This window comes from Rousettus aegyptiacus, unplaced genomic scaffold (genome assembly GCF_014176215.1).
Source record: "Rousettus aegyptiacus isolate mRouAeg1 unplaced genomic scaffold, mRouAeg1.p scaffold_m13_p_11, whole genome shotgun sequence".
Lineage (NCBI taxonomy): Eukaryota > Metazoa > Chordata > Mammalia > Chiroptera > Pteropodidae > Rousettus > Rousettus aegyptiacus.
In genome coordinates, this window is record NW_023416286.1 from 14,274,711 (window position 1) to 14,292,855 (window position 18,145).

The window sequence follows — 18,145 nt, forward strand, 5'->3', positions numbered from 1 at the left end:
GCCTCTACTAGATTATGTGTTCCTTGAGAGCAGTGATTGTGTCTTATTCATTTCTAAATTATTAGTGCTTACAGGTAGGAATCCAAACTCTTGTTGAATCGATGCTCAAGTATATTTTGCTCTTCTTTATAGATTCCTCAGGTCTCTGATGACCAGTCAACAGTAGATACAGAATGCCACAGTTTTTCTTCTCCAAGGTACAAGAATTGAGTCTCTCTTTCCATTTATGAAATGTTACTGAAGGACCTTCAGTCCATCCTGAAATCAGAGGGATGCAGAACCCTATTTTTTATTCTTTAGAAAGATCCACAGTTACCTCATACATTTTTATCCTAAAGACCATCAAGTCATTATCTGTGGAGTCCTGCTGTAGGACGCTATGATGACATTATCCACCAGCATGGAAAACACCAGGATTTGGCTGCATTATAATGTGATCAGTCTCGTCACACCAATGCATGGATGTTTCTCTGGTGTTTTGAATAATTTAGGAGCTTTATAAAAATTTTATTTTTCAATTATAGTTGACATTTAATATTATTTTATAGTAGTTTCAGGTGTATAGCATAGAGGTTAGACATTTATATAATTTACAAAATGATCCCCTCAATTAGTCTAGTATTTACTTTGCTCTATACATAATTATTATATTATCGACTATATTCCCTATGCTATACTTCACATCCCCATGACTATTTTGTAACTACCAATTTGTACTTCTTAATCCCTTTACCTTTTTCACCCAGGCTCAAAGAATATCTCCCATCTAGCCATCACCAGTTTGTTCTCAGTATCTATGAGTCTATTTTCATTTTGTTTGTTCATTTATTTTGTTCTTTAGATAAGTAAAATCACATAGTATTTGTCTTTCTCTGTCTGACTCATTTCACTTAGCGTAATAACCTCTAGGTCCATCCATGTCTTTGTAAATAGTAAGATTTCATATTTTAATGGCTGAATAATATTCCATTATTATATGTACTACCTCTTCTTTGTCCAATCATTTATTGATAGGCATTTTGGTTGCTTCTATATCTTGGCTATTGTAAGTAGTGCTGCTGTGAACATAAGAGTGAAGAAGTCTTTCCAATTAGCATTTTAGACTTCTTTGGATAAAGACCCAAAAGTACAATTGCTGGGTCATAAGATAGTCTATTTTTAATTTTTTGATGAACCTCCAACTCTTCTCCATAGAGGCTGTACCAATTTACAATCCAAAAAACAGTGTATGAGGGTTCCCTTTCTGCAATTCCTAGTTAACATTTCTTGATTTTTTATTTAATTTATGATGGCCATTCTGACAAGTGTGAGGTGATAGTTCATTGTGGTTTTAATTTGCATTTTTCTGATAATTAGTGATGTTGAGCATTTTTCATACATTTATTGGACATTTCTATGTTCTCTTTGAGAAATGCTTATCAGGTCCTCTGCCCATTTATAATTTGATTGTTCATTTTTATTGGTGTTAAGTTATGAGTTCTTTATACATTTTGGATATTAACTCCTTATCAGATGTATCATTGGAAGATATCACCTCCCATTCAGTAGGCTGGCTTTTCATTTTGTTGATGATTTCCTTTGCTGTGCAAAAATTTTTAGTTTGATATGGTTCTATTTGTTTATTTACTTATTTTTTTTTGTTTCCCTTGCCTAGGAGATATATTAGAAAAAATATTACTAAGAGCAATGTCAGAGTTTACTGCCTGTTTTCTTCTAGGTGTTTTATGGTTTTGGGTCTTTAAGTTTTAATTTATTTTGAGTTTATTCTTGAATGTGGTATAAGAAAGTGGTCCAGTTTCATTGTTTTTGCATGTGTCTGTCCAGTTTTCCCAACACCATTTATTTAATAGGCTGCCTTCACCCAATTATATATTCCTATCTCTTTTTTCATAGATTAAATGACCATCTGGATTTATTTCTGGGCTCTCTTCTCTGTCCATTGACCTATGTGTCTGTTTTTCTGCCAGTTCCATGCTATTTTGATTGCTATAGCCTTGCAGTATAGTTTGATATCAGGTAGTGTGATACCTCCAACTTTGGTCTTTTTTCTAAAGATTGCTGTTGCTAGCTATTCAGAGTCTTTTATGGTTCTGCATAAATTTTTGGATTATTTGTTTTAGTTCTCTGAAAACTGCCATTGGCATTTTGATAGAGATTGCATTTAATCTATAGATTATTTTGGGTAGTATGGACATTTAGTGATGTTAATTCTTCCTTCCATTTTCATGGCATATGTTTCCATTTACTTGCTATCTCTTTCAATTTCTTTCTTCGGTAACATAATTTTTCAAGTACAGGCCTTTTACTTCCTTGGATAAATTTATTCCTGAGTATTTTATTGTTTTTATACAATTGTAAATGGGATTGATTTCTTAATTTCTTTTTCTGATAGTTCATTATTAGTCTATAGAAATGCAACTGACTTCTGAATGTTGTGTCCTACTACTTTCTCAGTTCATTTATTAGTTCTAACATTTTTTCTTTGGTGGAATCTTTAGGATTCTCTTTGTATAGTATCATGTCATCTGCAAATAAGGACAGTTTTACTTCTTTTTTTCCCACTTGGATGTCTTTTCTTTCTTTTTCTTGTCAGCTTATTGTGGCTAGGACTTTCAATACTGTGTTGAATAAATGTGGTGAAAGTGGATTATGCTGGTCTTATTTCCTGATCTTAAGAAAAATGCTTTTAGCTTTTTACCATTGAATATGATGTTAGCAGTGGGTTTGTTATATATGGCCTTTATTATATTGAGGTATGTTCCCTCTATTCCTACTTTGCTGAGAGTTCTTATTATAAATGGATGCTGGATTTTATCAAACACTTTTTCTGTATCTATTGATATGACCATGTGGTTGTTATCTTTCAGTTTGTTAATGTGGTGTATCACATTGATTTGTGGATATCGAACCAACCTTGTATCCTAGGAATAAATCCAACTTGATCATGGTGTATGATATTTTTAATTTAATGTATTGCTGAATTCAGTTTGCTAATATTTTGTTGAGGATTTTTGCATCCATGTTCATCAGGGATATCAGCCCATGATTTTTTCTTTTCTTTCTTTCTTTCTTTCTTTCTTTCTTTCTTTCTTTCTTTCTTTCTTTCTTTTTGTTGTTGTTGTTGTTGTTGTTGTTGTTGTTGTTGTTGTTGTAATGTCTGTCTGGTTTTGGAATCAGGGTAATGTTAATCTCATAGAAAGAGCTTGGGAGCCTTCCCTCCTCTTGAAGTTTTTGGAATAATTTTAGAAGAATAGGTGTTAATTCTTCTTTGAGTGTTTGGTAAAACTCACCTGCAAAGCTATCCAGTCCAGGACTTTTGTTTTTTGGGAGTTTTTGGATTTCTGATTCAATTTTTTAGTACTAATTAGTTGGTTCAGATTTTGTTTCTTCTTGATTCAGTCTTGGAAGACTGTATGTTTCTAGGAATGTATCTGTTTCTTCCAGATTGTTCAATTTGTTGACATACAATTGCTTATAGTATTTTCTTATAAGCCTTTGTTTTTCAGTGGAGTCAGTTGCCACTTCTCTTTTTTCATTTCTGATTTTATTTGTTTGGGTCCTCTCTTTTTCTTGATGAGTTTGGTTTAAGGTTTATCAATTTTGTTTATCTTTTCAAAGAACCAGCTCTTGGTTTCATTATTCTTTTTACTGGTTTTTTTTTCCAGACTCTATTTCACTTATTTCTGCTCCAATATTTATTATTTCCTTACTTCTACTCACTTTGGGCTTTGTTTGCTGTTATTTTTCTAGTTCCTTTAGATGTAAGGTTAGATTATTTATTTGAGATTTTTCTTGTTACTTGCAGTAGATATGTAATACTATGAATTTCCCTCTTAGGACTGCTTTCACTGTCTCCTGTAGATTTGGGTTCATTGTGTTTTCCTTTTCATTTTTCTCAAGGTATCTTTTGACTTCTTCCTTGAGCTCATAGTTAACTCATTCATTGTTTAGTAACATGTTATTTAGTCTATATGTGTTTGTGTATTTTTCATTTTTTTCTGTTTTTTGATTTCTAGTGCCATACCAGACCATTGTTTACTTGTTGATTTTCTGTCTGGAAGATCTGTCCATTGAGGTGTTAAAGTCCCCTACTATTACTGTATTACTGTCGATCTCTTTATGCATCGGTCAATATTTGCTTTATATATTAAGGTGCTCCTATGTTGGGTGTATAAATGTTTACTAGGGTTATATCCACTTTGGCTTGATTCATTTATCATTATGTAATGTGCTTCTTTTTCTCTTATTATCTCCTTTGTTTTAAAGTCTATTTTGTCTAATATAAGTATGCTACCCCAGTTTTTATTCATTTCCATTTGTGCGTAATATCTTTTTCCATCCTCTTACTTTGTTCCTTTGTGCTTTTCAACCTGAAGTGGGTCTATTGAATCTTGTTTTCTTATCCATTCAGCTCCCAATGTCTTTTGATTGGAGCATTCAATCCATTTACTTAAGGTGATTATTAATAGGTGCATAGTTATTGCCATTTATTATTCATATTTATGTTTTTCTCCTCCTTCTTCTTCTTAAAGAAGTCCCTTTAATACTTTTTTTGTGATACTGGCTTAGTGGCAACGAATTCCTTTAGCTTTTTCCTGTTGTGGAAGCTCTTAATCTCATCTTCAATTTTAATTGATAGCTTTGCTGGGTAAAGTAATTGTGGTTGTGGGTCCTCGCTTTTCATCACTTTGAATATTTTCTGCCAATCCTTTTTGGCCTGCAAGTATTCTGTTGAGAAATCAGTAAACAGTCTTATGGAAACTCCCTTGTAAGTAACTAGCTTCCTTTCTCTTGTTGCTTTTAGGATTCTCTCTTTGTCTTTAACCTTTGCCATTTTAATGATGATGTGTCTTAGTGTGGGCCTGTTTGGGTTCATCTTGTTTGGGTCTCTCTGCCCTTTCTGGACTTGTATTTCTATTTACTTCACCACATCAGGGAAGTTTTTAGTCATTATTTCTTCAAATGGGTTTTCAATCCCTTATTCTGTCTCTTTTCCTTCTGGTACCTGTATGATGTGAATGTTGGTGTGCTTGATGTTATCCAAGAGGCCCCTTAAACTGTTCTAATTTTTTTGGATTCTTTTTTCTTATTGCTCTTCTGATTGGGTGTTTTCTCCTACCATATCTTCTAAATCATTGATTTGATCCTCTGCTTCACTAATCTACTTTTGAGTCCCTCTGATGTATTCTTCATTTTAGTTATTGCATTTTTAATTTATTACTTTTTTATAGTTTCTATGTCCATTTTTATGCTTATTATCTCTTTATTGATGTTCTCAGTGAGATTATCTATTCTTCCTTTATGTTTATTGAGCATCTTTATAACTTGTGTTTTGAACTCCATATCAGATAGGATGCTTGCCTCCACTTCATTTAATTCTCTTTCTGGAGTTTTCTCCTGTTCTTCCACTTGGGATATGTTTCTCATTTTCTTATATTGGCTGCACCTATGTTTGTTTCTATGTATTAGGTAGATTTTCTATATCTCCAAGTCTTGGCCAGGTAGCCTTATTTTGTACGCACCCTGTGTGACCTAGAGACAGTTTTACTGGTTACCTGCACCAGGTGCTTCAGGAGTGTCTGTCCCTCTATTGACAGCACCCTTTGGGTGTGCCGCTCGTGGGACTAATCAAGTGGTGCTCTGTTGTGGCTGACACCAGCCTTTGTGTGTGTTGGCTCTGCAGCCCCTTGGTAGGGGTTCTCATGCAGGCAAAGTTCAGCCACTGTCTCTGACCCATCCAGGGCTATCTTGGTTGCTGCCTATAATGGAAATGGAGTCATGTGGGAGGGGCCACGCTGCAAACAGAGGCTGGCTGCTACTGGTTTCAGACCTGAGGCAGCTCAGCAAAAAGCCCAGGGCACCCCAAGGCCTATGGCTTCCTGCCAACTACCTATAAGGTTCAGAAACTGAAAGAACCTGAGGTGGTACTCAAGTTGGGTGAGGCAGCATCCCAGGGAGTCACCAGGGTGGGGCAAGCTGTGTTCCCCAGGTTAGTGAAGATTTAGACTTTGTGCCAGTACTGAGCCAGTGACCACTCCCAAAAGTTTCAGATCATACTGAGGCCAGCTACTGCCCATCTCTGTCACATAGACTTTCAAGATTTGTTCAAAAGATACTGCTGCTCTGACTGGGGCTGGTTACCTGCCACTGAAATTGTCTCTGGGGGCGTGTGAGCTGAGTCCTGTTAATTGCTGCTGAAAGAGCTTCCTGTTAGGAGGTCTGGGCGGGGCTGGTTGCCCAGCCATGAATATGCCTCCAACAATTTGAAAGTTGATAGGGGAGACACCCCAAGGTGGAGCAAGAAGATTTCAGCAGGCCAGTTCAGATTCAGATTTGGCTGTGTGTGGGAGGAGTCAACACAGGCAAGATGGCCCTGCCCGCGGGCCACAGGAAGAGGGTTCTACACATGGTTTAAAAGTGGCTATCCCTCTAGCCTTTGCTCTGAAGCCACGTGATTCAGTCTTTTCCTGTATGTCTCTGGCACCTCCCAAGCTGCTGTTCCTCTACCAGGGCTCAGGATGAGTAACTGTAAGTGAGTGAGTCTGTGCATTGGCCCTTTAAGGGGATGTCTGGGACAATTCCAGTGGCAGGCAACCAGCCCCAGCCTTACATCTCACCCGGACAGTCAGAATCCCTACCGATTTTTACAACCAGATTATGTGGGGACTCCTCATCCCAGCATTGGAACCCTGGCCTGGGGAGCCCTGATGTAGGGATGAAGCTCCTCACACCTCCGGTGAAGGGGGGATCTCCACAGCCTAGATATCCCTCCAGATGCTCAACTGCCATACGTAGGTGTGAGACCAGCCTGTTTTGCATCTCTACCCCTCCTACCAATCTTAATGTGGCCTCTTTTTTATATCCTTAGTTATTAATTTAGGTGCTTCTCGAAACCCCTCTGCAACTTATTACTGTGGGGTGGGGTAATTATGCAATGGAGAAATCAGGATTTGATTCACCAACTTGATCTTTCCTAGGGAGTCATAAGATCATTCTCTGTGAGGTGAACCACTTCTAGAATGAACTGAATCTTCACCATCTCTTCCTATTCTTCTGCCCAGCCCCAAGATGGCCACTGTGGGGCTCTGACTAAGAAGTTGCCCACCACTGGCTGATGGAATAGATAAACCAAAACAGCTTGGTTTAACATATGAGGTTGGAAGCAGTACTTTTCTAAAGAAGAAATCAAACAAGCAAAAGAAGTATAAAGGCAGTGCCCCAATCAGGGTACCGCCCATTGGCAAGGTCCCAGGCCCCTAGTAAATACAGAAGCAAATGGAATGATCAAGCATCTTCAATTCACTATCAAACCTGGAGCACAGCCATACATCCTGATTCTTCAATAGAAGGCTGGCCACTGGAGCTGCATATAGTCTCCAGGCAATGTGGAGACTATGCTTAATGTTCCTTCAACATTATTCAGGGTGCTACACATTCTTCATGACCACTGTTAGGCTATGAGCCCTTGAGGACTTACATGTGAGGACAAGAATTTGCCCTTAAGCATTTGAGGTTTGGGCATAGAATAGACCACTTTTATTATTGTGCTAATTTTATTAAATATGCATACAAAAATAAATTTGGTCTGTATGAAGGAATTTAGTTGTCCATTTAACCGTAGCAGCTGCCTATGTGATCCACTGGTGCTCTTTATAGGAAAAATCTAAATAATTGAAATCGTTAATTGGGTTAAAGAGATTCTGAGCACACAGTGTTCTATAAATAAAAGAATGTGTAAATAAGATAGTGGCCTCCCTTTTTCAGCTCTTCTCCTTAGAGAGATTGTTTTAGTTTGTTTGCACCAATAAGATCATTGTTTGGGGACTCTTAAGAGAGGTTTGGTTTTGGCCCAGGTAAGGCTTTCCCAAGGAAATCCCTTTTAGTTTGTTTCAGGTGTACTGCCACCTTTTCCTTTGGTTCTTTCACTCAAAATGAGTAATTTGTTTATCTTTTCTGTAAATAGCTAGAAACCTGGGCTTTGCGTTTGTCACTGGGGTCAAAGAAAGAAGTCAAGGTAGCAGGCTGACCTTGCGTTGTTATCTGAAATCAGATAGGTTTAAGCGCCCATAATCTGACAGCTAGAGAAAAAAGAAAGGGAAGGAAAGAGAAAAATGCTTATAAAGCGGAAGTGGTAAGAGGCTTCTAAATTTCAGTGTGACCTGTTCTGTTCTGTCAGGTGATTTTTCACAGGGGAAGGAACATGAAAAAAAAAAGTTAAGTAAAATGTCCTTATAAAGACAAAATCTATTTCTTTCTTGGCTGATGATTTGTCATTTTAGTCACTTCCTGCCTTGTGACCACACACTCAGGGTTGACAAAGTTGTTCTGCAGATCAGAAGAAGGGGGTTTCTGGTCATACGCCAGTACCGCTGAGGACAGTTTTTCTACAAGGTAAATTTTCTTTATGTCTTTTGTCATTTTTAAGTGCTTATGATGTTTTATTTGTCAGGTCGCTCTGTTTCTGTGGATTGCAGATTTTGCCTTCAGCGGATAAGAGATCTGAGCACCTGTCACCAGGCCCTATGTGAGCCCCGACAGTGTTAAACTGCCGAGCAATGCTGTAGCCACATGATGTGGCCATTGAAAATGGGACCCCTCAGTTCTCCGGGTGGTTTCTTCTCCAGTTATGCACTGTTATTGCCTCACAAAGCTATAACTTTTTTCCCCCTTTAAAACCACAGCATGTCCTGATTTATTTCTATTCCTTTATTTCAGGGAGGCTATTTACTCTGACTTTATCTACTTTGTGTTTTCAGGATATCGATCATTTAGATTGTGTTGCTCATTGGCCTAATAGGCATAGTTTAATCTTAGCTCTTGTGGTTCTGGTTTTCTAAAAACCTTCTTTGCAATACTTTAGTCAGTGGATATATTAACATCTTGAGTCATATGTTAATTTGATACTTGTTATTTGAATGATTTTGGTGCAAATGGTTTTTAATTGGTGTGCTTAATAACCACATGAAATTAGAGGTCACCTCTTCACCATTTATTCTCTAAAAATGAAAGCAATTTCTGTTGCTTATTTGTACTTTTTCATAGAATTGTCTGAATTATCTGTTATACTTATGACCTTACAAATGACTGTTAAATTCTGGATGAAAGTTTCCTGTCTACAACAGAATTTCTTATAAAGTTTGTATGGGATAGTTATTCTAGGAACTTTGTTGAAACCTAGACTTTGGGTCTTGCAGCATCAGCTTTTATTTAATTGTCATTATCCAACAATACTAAGAACTATTGATAGATGATAAACATCAGCATACTTAGCAAAACCCAATTTTTCTTGATCAAATATAGCAACTTGTTTTTTAAAATCACTTCTTCAGGACATTTTATAAAAATCATTAAATGAAGGTGGTTTACCCACACACATTTTGATTTACCCACACACATTTTAAATTTATATAAATTTACATCATTGGTTTCTATTAAATAAAGTTTTTTCAAGAATATCTGCACAGGCAATTTTGAATGAAATTAACCATTTAGCTATAAAAGTGAATTTCTGGACATTGCAAAATGTGATCATCAATATTGTTTTATACATCTCATCTGAAAAAAATGGGAGAGGAGAACTTGAACCCCCAAAAGAACAAATTAAAAAAATATGCTGTGTGTTATTTTAAGTAAAGATATTAATGATAATGAAATAAATTAGTATGCAAAGGTATGGCAGTATTTTCCTTACATTGAAGGATAAAATAAAATATGAAAAAGTTTTTTCAAAATAGAAAAACTCTGGTTTTAAAGCAAGTTCAGCTTGTTAAAGCATCAGCCTAATATATTATAAAATATCCGTTCTTCATCATTCTAGCTCACTCCCGGTAACAGCAGGGATGAATCTTCTGGGTGTTGCCCTTTAGACAAGCACTGCTGTAGTAGGATGAAGCTGTGCTTATGGGAACATTTCATTAGCAACCTCAGGGATAGTTTTCTTTGTCATTCTTTAAATTTTGTCCCTTCATAAATTATACCTTGAAACATTTGGTGATTTGGGAACAATTTCAGGGATTTAACCCCATTTATAATCCTTTTTATGAACCCTTTGAGGGAAGAGAGGCTAAAAAGTAAAGTTTCATTTGAATGTATCTATTTAAATTAGAGAGGATGGACAAGTAAGAATAACACTTAATATTTATAAACATAGCACTATATGCAGCCATTCTTCATGGATTACCTCATTTGATCCTCTCAAGTACCTTCACAAATGAGAAGTGGGCCCAAGGTCACTGGGCAATTGGAGGGAACAAGGGGCAGTAAGTAGCTGGGATTTATGGCTCCAGACTGCCTCTCTATAAGCATGTGTCTATTCCAGATCCTCTCTTCCACACTAGCATACTTTTCCCCCTTTATATAAATAAATGCTTTTATTTCTGAAGCTGGGGAGGAAGGGAGGAGATAGAGCGATGCACAGAGAATGAGAGAAAAAGAGAGAAAGAGAAGAAGAAAAATTGCAATAAACCCAGAAACATTTTAAATTTTATAATAGATATCATTGAAGGTTTTATATAATAATCGAATGAAGTGTTTTCTTTTAATTAATGCATAATTTTACTAAAAAATTGTGTGCCTTCACAAACTTGCCTCAACCACTTACCCAACCTAAATTTCTTGTCACTTCCTTCTGCTCTAGCTGCTTTCCCCACCCCTTACACCTCCCTCATTTACCCACATTCTAGGTGCACAAGACCACAAGCCACTGGAAAGTTCCATGCTCTTTCACTTCTTTTTGCTCCAACCGTTTCTCCAATTGTTTTCTTCTTTATTTGTAAAACTTCTGGTTATTTTTCAAGGCTCATATTAAGAAACATGCTCTTTGGGAGGTCTTCCCTACAGGACCCCACCCCCATTTTACTTGCCCAAAGTTTCTTCTATGTGTGTTTGTTTAATGCTGTGATCTTAAAGTAAGTATAGCAGTATTCAGGTTATTTTAGTTTCAAGTCATTTGCTGACATCTTGAGCTCCTTCTCTAGCTCTCTTGGCATATAGTAGGTCTAATGATGTTTATCGAATCGAAAATTTTTCACAAATATTTTTTCTCAGTTCCTTAGATATTCATTGAAGTCTTTTCTGTGATTTCACTTAATATTTACTGAGTTCCCCCAGTGGCTGCCATGAAAGAAGATACAATAATATAGTATTTTGCATTCTACTGTGCTTCCTCTTCACCAAAGCACTATTCTTCATTTTAGCCTCAAAGCACTAAATGGATATTGACTTGAAGGAATTCAAGAAATTGTCCAATGACATTTGCACACAGACAAAATTATAATCTCATTATTTATTGAGCTAAAAGTTAGCTACTCTTACCAAAATTACATACCTGATAATAGGCTTCTTTGATGATAAAACACAGGACCAGATATCATTAACTTTTATTCACTTTGGATTATCCTCAGAAAATTCTTAAGTCAACTTCTCTTTATTACATAAAGGCCCCTCTGTGTATACAGGAGAGATGGCAAACAAATTTTTAAATCAAGTTAGGTATAATAAATTTAAATTTTTTTCTTATAAGATTTTATTTATGGAGTCAAAATTTATAAAGTAAGATTATAAAGGCATTTTATAGCAGATTTTATAGCAGAGTGACATTATTTAGATTAATGTAATTATCTTCCTAAGGTTCTTTTGTCTACTAATTTCCCAACCCACAGATGTCATCTAATGAAATGATATTATTCCATCTGCATATCGAACCTTATAGAAATAAAAATTAGAATTAGAATCTATGTAAAACTAATCAATGTCAGCAAATTCTGAGTTTCAAGTTTCCCTATTTTGCCAGATGGCCATGCACTTCTTAAATAAAAAGTGTTCCTTTCACATAGGTTTCATTTGGAGGTCTAAGAAGTTTCTACCTAATTAGATGTTTATCTTCTAGGGGCATCTCCCTGCAGCTGCTATAACCACTGGGCTCCCCAGATGGCATCTCCTGATTACTTTCCTCAGTTCCCTCCTGATTCAACTTCCTTAAACTATTGACTGTTCTTGTTGTTTTGGTTTGTCAGTTTCAGTCATTACTTAGTCTTCCCAGTAATTTCGTAATTGCTCTATCTTGTAAGATACTGCAATCAGCAGGGTGCAGGGGAAACAAATTTCCATTTATCATCCCAGTAATAACAGCTAGCTAATACTTATGTACTATCACTTGAAGTGAGCATTTTTAAAGCATTTTAATCATATTAAACTTTAATCATATTAAAAAGAACCATGGGATTGTCACAACAATACCACGAGGTAGTTACTGGTATTATCTTCAGATTTGAAGGCTAATTAACTCATTCAATTATTTTATTACTTTAATTTTCTACAATTGAATTGGTTTTGTATTAACTGCCAGATTCTAGGGAAATCTGGAGTAAACAAACAGGCAGCAGACCATGGTACGTACTTACACCTAAGCCCTTGAGGTGAACTCAAATAATCACAATTTATCCTAAATAAATGTATTTGTAATATAATGGCTTTAATTAAACACACTATTCACCGTCATCATCATCATCATTAGTATTTACTCAGCCCTTCTGTGTACTTGACTATTTGTTTTTTACCAATTTATAGGCCTCTGCCTAGGTAACAAAACATGATCTGTACCCTCAAAAGCTTTAAGAAGTTCTCAGTCTTAGAAGGTTAGAATACTTTTAGTCAAGTGGCATTCACATTTTCTAATTGCTGTGACCAACAGGTGCAAATAAATTAAACGATTTAGTATTTAGACCCAAGCACACATGTCTATAATTATATAGTAATAGCCAAATATAGTTTTCCTAAAAACTTCAAAGGAATGAAAGATTATTTTAATTATAAGTTGAAGTATAGAAGTAAAAAGTGACCCACTTACTGAGTTAAAATAAGTTTTTCTCAACTTCAGAGCCACGCCTGTATCAGCGCCACTTACAAGTTATATGGAGGCTTGTTTCTCAAATATGTTTGGTTGTTTTTTCTAGCGGAAGAAAAAGCTAAGATGTTAAATTGAGGAACTAGCAAAACCACAGTTCTGTGGTTGAAGAATTGATTCTTGTTTTAGTCTAACACCAGTTACATGGACTGGATGACTGTCTCTCTCTCTCTCTCTCTCTCTCTCTCTCTCTCTCTCTCTCCTCTTCCCTGACTCTCTCATACACATACTCATATATCTTCTTGACTGGCTGAGCTAAAATGGAAAACAGATTATGTTTTCTACAGGCAGAAATGCCAAGACACCAGATTCAGCAGGCAAATTAATGCATGTGAATTGCAACCTCCTAGGTAATTCATTTTCTATTTTCTCTGGTTGTACTTTCAAGAGAAAAGTGAATTAATGGAATAATTACTGTACATTTAAATAATACCCTGCATTTTGATCCCATAGTCTGTTAGTTATCACTAAAAGCTGTGTATCCAAATGTATGAAGAGGTGCACAAATGTAGAATTAGAATTGCACCTTTGTTAGCCTCAGGTGTAATATTTCAAAATATGGGTCACTGGCACCTCCTTGACATTATCAGCTCACATTACCTTCACCAGGAGGGTCAGATTAATAAAGTAGAGTGGAATACGCATTCCTTAGGGAGAAAAGTAGGTAATAGCGCAAAGTGAAAGTAAGAAAAAAATGAAGAACAAATATGCAGTTTCGCATTATTCTTTATCGTTAAAATGTGAAATGAACTTTCCTTGTCATTTTCTGTGCTTTATAAACATTTTAAATTATTTCTCTTTAGAAAGATGAAATATTATGGATGCCTTTGAGTTTTTCAGATTTTTTCCTTCCCTTGGTGTCTTTCAAGTTGAGATTTTCATCAAAATATCCCTGATTCTCTTTTCTTTCCTATGAGCACAGTAAAAGGCAATTGTGAAGCTTAAGCTATCTGGCTATCATATATAACGTATATAATACGTAACATACATAATATCATATATAATGTCAGTTTTTAAAGCCTATGAGTCTAAGTGTGTGTCTGCAGTTTCTGTGCATGAAACAGATATGGTATAAAGAGAGAGTAAATTAGTAGGCGAATTTGGATTCATATTCTAGCCTTTTAGTAAATGTTGAGTGTGAGCAAGTATCTTTAAGCCTTCTGAATTCAGTTTCTTCTACAAAATAGAGGAAAGTCCTATTTCCCAGGTTCATTTTTTTGGTTCATTTCCCCTTTACTTTCATTTCCTTATTTCATCAATCTATGTGTATATTTCACTCTGTTACACTTATCATCACTACTGACTTATTGAGTTATTATGTTTTGTTAGGCATCATGCTAAGAACTTGATATATGTTTGCTCTCATATTTCCACACAAACGCTGCATAAAAAGTCCTCAAGCATTGGTGCACCCGAGAGTGAGGAAGCATCGCTCAATGGTTCTCATCACCGTTACAAAGAGATAACCAAAGATCTCTTTTCTCTTCATGACTCATATGGATGTGGCTAGGCTTTTTTAAAGATTGCTGTAATTTTCCCACTCTGGCCACACTTCCTCAACTGTTAGAAGGTACTTTCCACCATCAGTATATCTGACAAGGCTAAGCCCAGAGTCCCGTAACAACTCAACATGAGATCAGCCAGTACCAACACTGTTGGCTTCTAGTTGGTATGATCTATCATTCAGACTCACTTCTCAGACTCTGGATGAGAAATGTGGTACAAGATCTCATTCAAGCCAAGCCAAAAACATTTTAGGATAGAGCACATATATGAAATATAGATTTATACCCACTCCTATAATACATACAATTAAGATGGAGACTCTACATAATATTTCATACAATTTATAGTGAAAATTGGGTTTGTTCCCCAAGATAATTTTGTAAAAGTTCTAGTTCTCTATGTTCTTTTTCCTTCCTTCTTTCCTTCTTTCTTTCTTTCTTTCTTTCTTTCTTTCTTTCTTTCTTTCTTTCCTTCCTTCCTTCCTTCCTTCCTTCCTTCCTTCCTTCCTTTCATCCTTCCTTCCTTCCTTTCATCCTTTCTTCCTTCCTTTCATCCTTCCTTCCTTCCTTTGCCAAGCACTGTTGCATGAAACTTAAACACTTTGACTCATTTAATTCTAGCACAACTCTATGAAGTGAGCACTGTGGTTGCATTATTAATATCACCATTTCATGTGTGTAGAAACTGAGGCTCAGAAAATTTCAGTAACATATACAAAACACACAGCAAAAGCAGTTGCATCAGAAAAACCCAACATCTTTTCATTGTATACCATAAATAGGCATATCAAGCCTATTTATATAAAGGAAGATAAAATCATTAATGTTTGGCTGAGGTTTGCGAGGTACCTGAAATGCCTTTCCACTGGCTTAGACTGGGAAAGAGACAGGTCATTTTCTAGCATAGGTGAAACTGTTAATTAAGGAGGTCGTGCCAAACGTTTTCCTTTCCACTCACAATATCTTAAGATATAAAATACATTTTATGGATTGTGCATCTCAAGGGGTTTTTTTTTTAACCTTTAGGTTATTTAGTGCTAACTAACTTGTGTTCTCCTTATCTTGGGCAGATCAAACAAAGATACAGAGGCTCTACTCTTTTTAGACTAGTTATTGACTCACTTTGAGAATTTGGGGAGCAACTTCACTTTTCAGGGCCTCCATTTCCCATTTTCTAACATGTCCTGTTTCCTTCTCACTCTACAAGTCTGCTTTTTCTAAGTGGGAAGTAATGATAAAAGTAGGAAGCTATGTACATACAAACAGAAATGGCTTCTAGGCAGAATCATTTTGCTGTTTGAGGAACATGAGGGGTATTTGTATTACCTATAGTAAATGCAATAAGCATTGTAACTGCAGCTAGCAAGAAAAGCCTAAATCATCAAAGTTTTCCTTCTGGAAATAAAAGCTATTGAGGAAAGAAACCACGATGCCACTTCCCCAAACCTTTCTAGGGTTATGCCCCCCACATCCCCAGTCTATTATACTAAACTCTGAACAGCTTCCGTAGTGTGTTCCTGCTTGTTTCCTCACTTTGCAGGGCTATTTTCTTTTATATGGAAAAATGGAGTGCTCTTCTCCATTTAGTCTCTGGAAAACCTATACTGGTTCTTTCTCTTCTCTCCTCAGGCAGAGTTAAACTCTTCCTTATCTGTGCTCCTATGGCACTATGGTAATAGTACCTTTAAACAATTTCAGTTAGGGTCGTCTTTAAGTTGTATAATCAATTTCCTTCATGGAACTATGTGTCCTCAAGAGTAAGGACTATTCGATATTCATTTTTTTATCTCCAGTATCTAGGACAAGGCCGGTGCTTTATTAAATGCAAGTGGATGATGGGTGTGGAGGCTACTAATAGAAAGGATCTCTTTGTTCACCAGAGGCAGGGGACACAGGCAGGAGTGGGCAAGATCAAGCCTGGTGGTGTCATTACTTTTCTTAACTCTCCCTTCAAGATGTTGAGGAACTGAAGAGAAGAGAATTTCTCAAAAGAGCTTCAGATGAACCCCAGTCATAAATAAACTCTTGCAGAAGTATATGTGTTCCTAATCAACATGAGGTCAGAGCTGAGTAAACCGAGTAACCCCAAAGGAGAGTAGAGAAACTTGAGATACAGAAATCCAATGGCCAGAGGCACTAGGAAAGGTGACTCCAGCAAGGACCACATCTGTGTTGGCCTGCAACATCCAGGCAGGTGCTGGCATAAGCAGGAGGCTTCCCCAGTTCATAGTATTATAATCCTGAACCAGTTTTTTAAACCTCAGTTCTCTCATTTATAAAGATAAAATCATAATAGTGCCCCATAAGATGGTGGTGAGAATTAAATACGATAATACATATAAAACATTTAGCATTGAGTAAACATTTAGCATTCAGTAAACATCAGCTGGTCTTCTCATTTGCCCTTTCGGTATTATTTTCTCTGACTCGAACATAGATTTTCTATGGAGAGAATATGGATTAATCATCCTACATGAATAAAGAAAAAGACTAATTGAGCGATCTCCTCCTCACTTGTGGAAATCCAAGTCAAATGTCACTTCTGGAAGGCCAGGCTTGGCTCTCCAGAGGAAAGCTATTTCCCTCCTTTCTGTGGAGCTAAAAAGTCCCCTTATATTCTAGTGAGTGCCACATCTTATATTAAGTTGCCAGAGCCTGACATATAGTAGGTATTTGACAGATATTTATTGAAAGAAGAAATGTACAAACAAATATATGAATTTGCTTAGTGGCAGACATTTAGAATTATCAGAGGATGAATTTTACAGTCCAGACGATGACATGCAAATTACATTCAGGTGAACTCTAGCACCCATTCCAAATGATTTTCTGTGTGCCCCTGGTACATCCTGGCTTGGTTGCATCCTCCTTTCAATGACTACTCTATCTCTACAGTCCCTTTCCTCCCAACTCAGCAGGACTCAGCTCAGAGTCAGATACTACATATTTAGATAGAGACCCACTGCCAAGCATTACCAACAGCTAGCAGGATTTACAGAAACCTCTTGAAGAAGCCCAGCCCTGGGTGTGCCACCTCAGACTGAAACTTCTGGTGCCTGTCAGGGTTGACAAGACACGTTTCACACCTAGTTTGAAGACTACCTAGGGGCACTTTCTGCTCCTTCGCCTAGGAATACTTGCTGCTCTTTAGTCTCCATACTGATTCATCAAAGTCATTTCTCCAGCAAAATTGTTTCATGTAAACTTGAAGCATTCACTTGCTTTGTTCTAGTGTTTATACCTTTCAGCGAGAGGGATATTATAAATATATAATACTTAATTGTTAAACTCAAAGAAGGTGATATTAGACTTCTCAAGCCCTGTATAGTTGATAGATTTCTTCGTTCATGTCTATGACTCACTTCCTGAGCACTTGCTATGTGCCAGACATTGACGTGGCACTGTGAGATGACTTACAGCTTATGATCTCATAATGTCCTAGAAGACATGGATATGGGCATAGGAGCCATGCTGCAGAGGTCTCAACCAGAGCTCAGAGGAGAAAGGGCTTACTCACAGACCCTCAACCAACAGCCAGGAGAACAGAATGTCTGAAACCATGCTGATTGTTTTTAGAAGTTTGAGGGTGTCATTTTAGTATTCATCTATGAATCTGAGCATTGTGCCAGATGATGAGTTGTTTTAATGTGGTTTGCTTTTTGGTTGCTTAGGAAAGTCAGAAGGCCTTCGTGGAAAGTCAGGAATGGACATACAGATGAATACAGGGGGCATTCAT

At 36.7% G+C, this 18,145-nt stretch overlaps 1 protein-coding gene across 1 annotated transcript in view; it reads left to right on the plus strand.

Moving 5' to 3' along the window:
- Positions 1–8,261: 8,261 nt before the first annotated feature.
- LCP1 (lymphocyte cytosolic protein 1) overlaps positions 8,262–18,145 on the plus strand; it is a 46,976-nt gene continuing 37,092 nt past the window's right edge. Inside the window, exon 1 of the mRNA XM_016136435.2 lies at positions 8,262–8,391. The gene's annotated coding sequence lies outside the window, so the exon portion shown is untranslated. The remainder of the gene's footprint in view (positions 8,392–18,145) is intronic.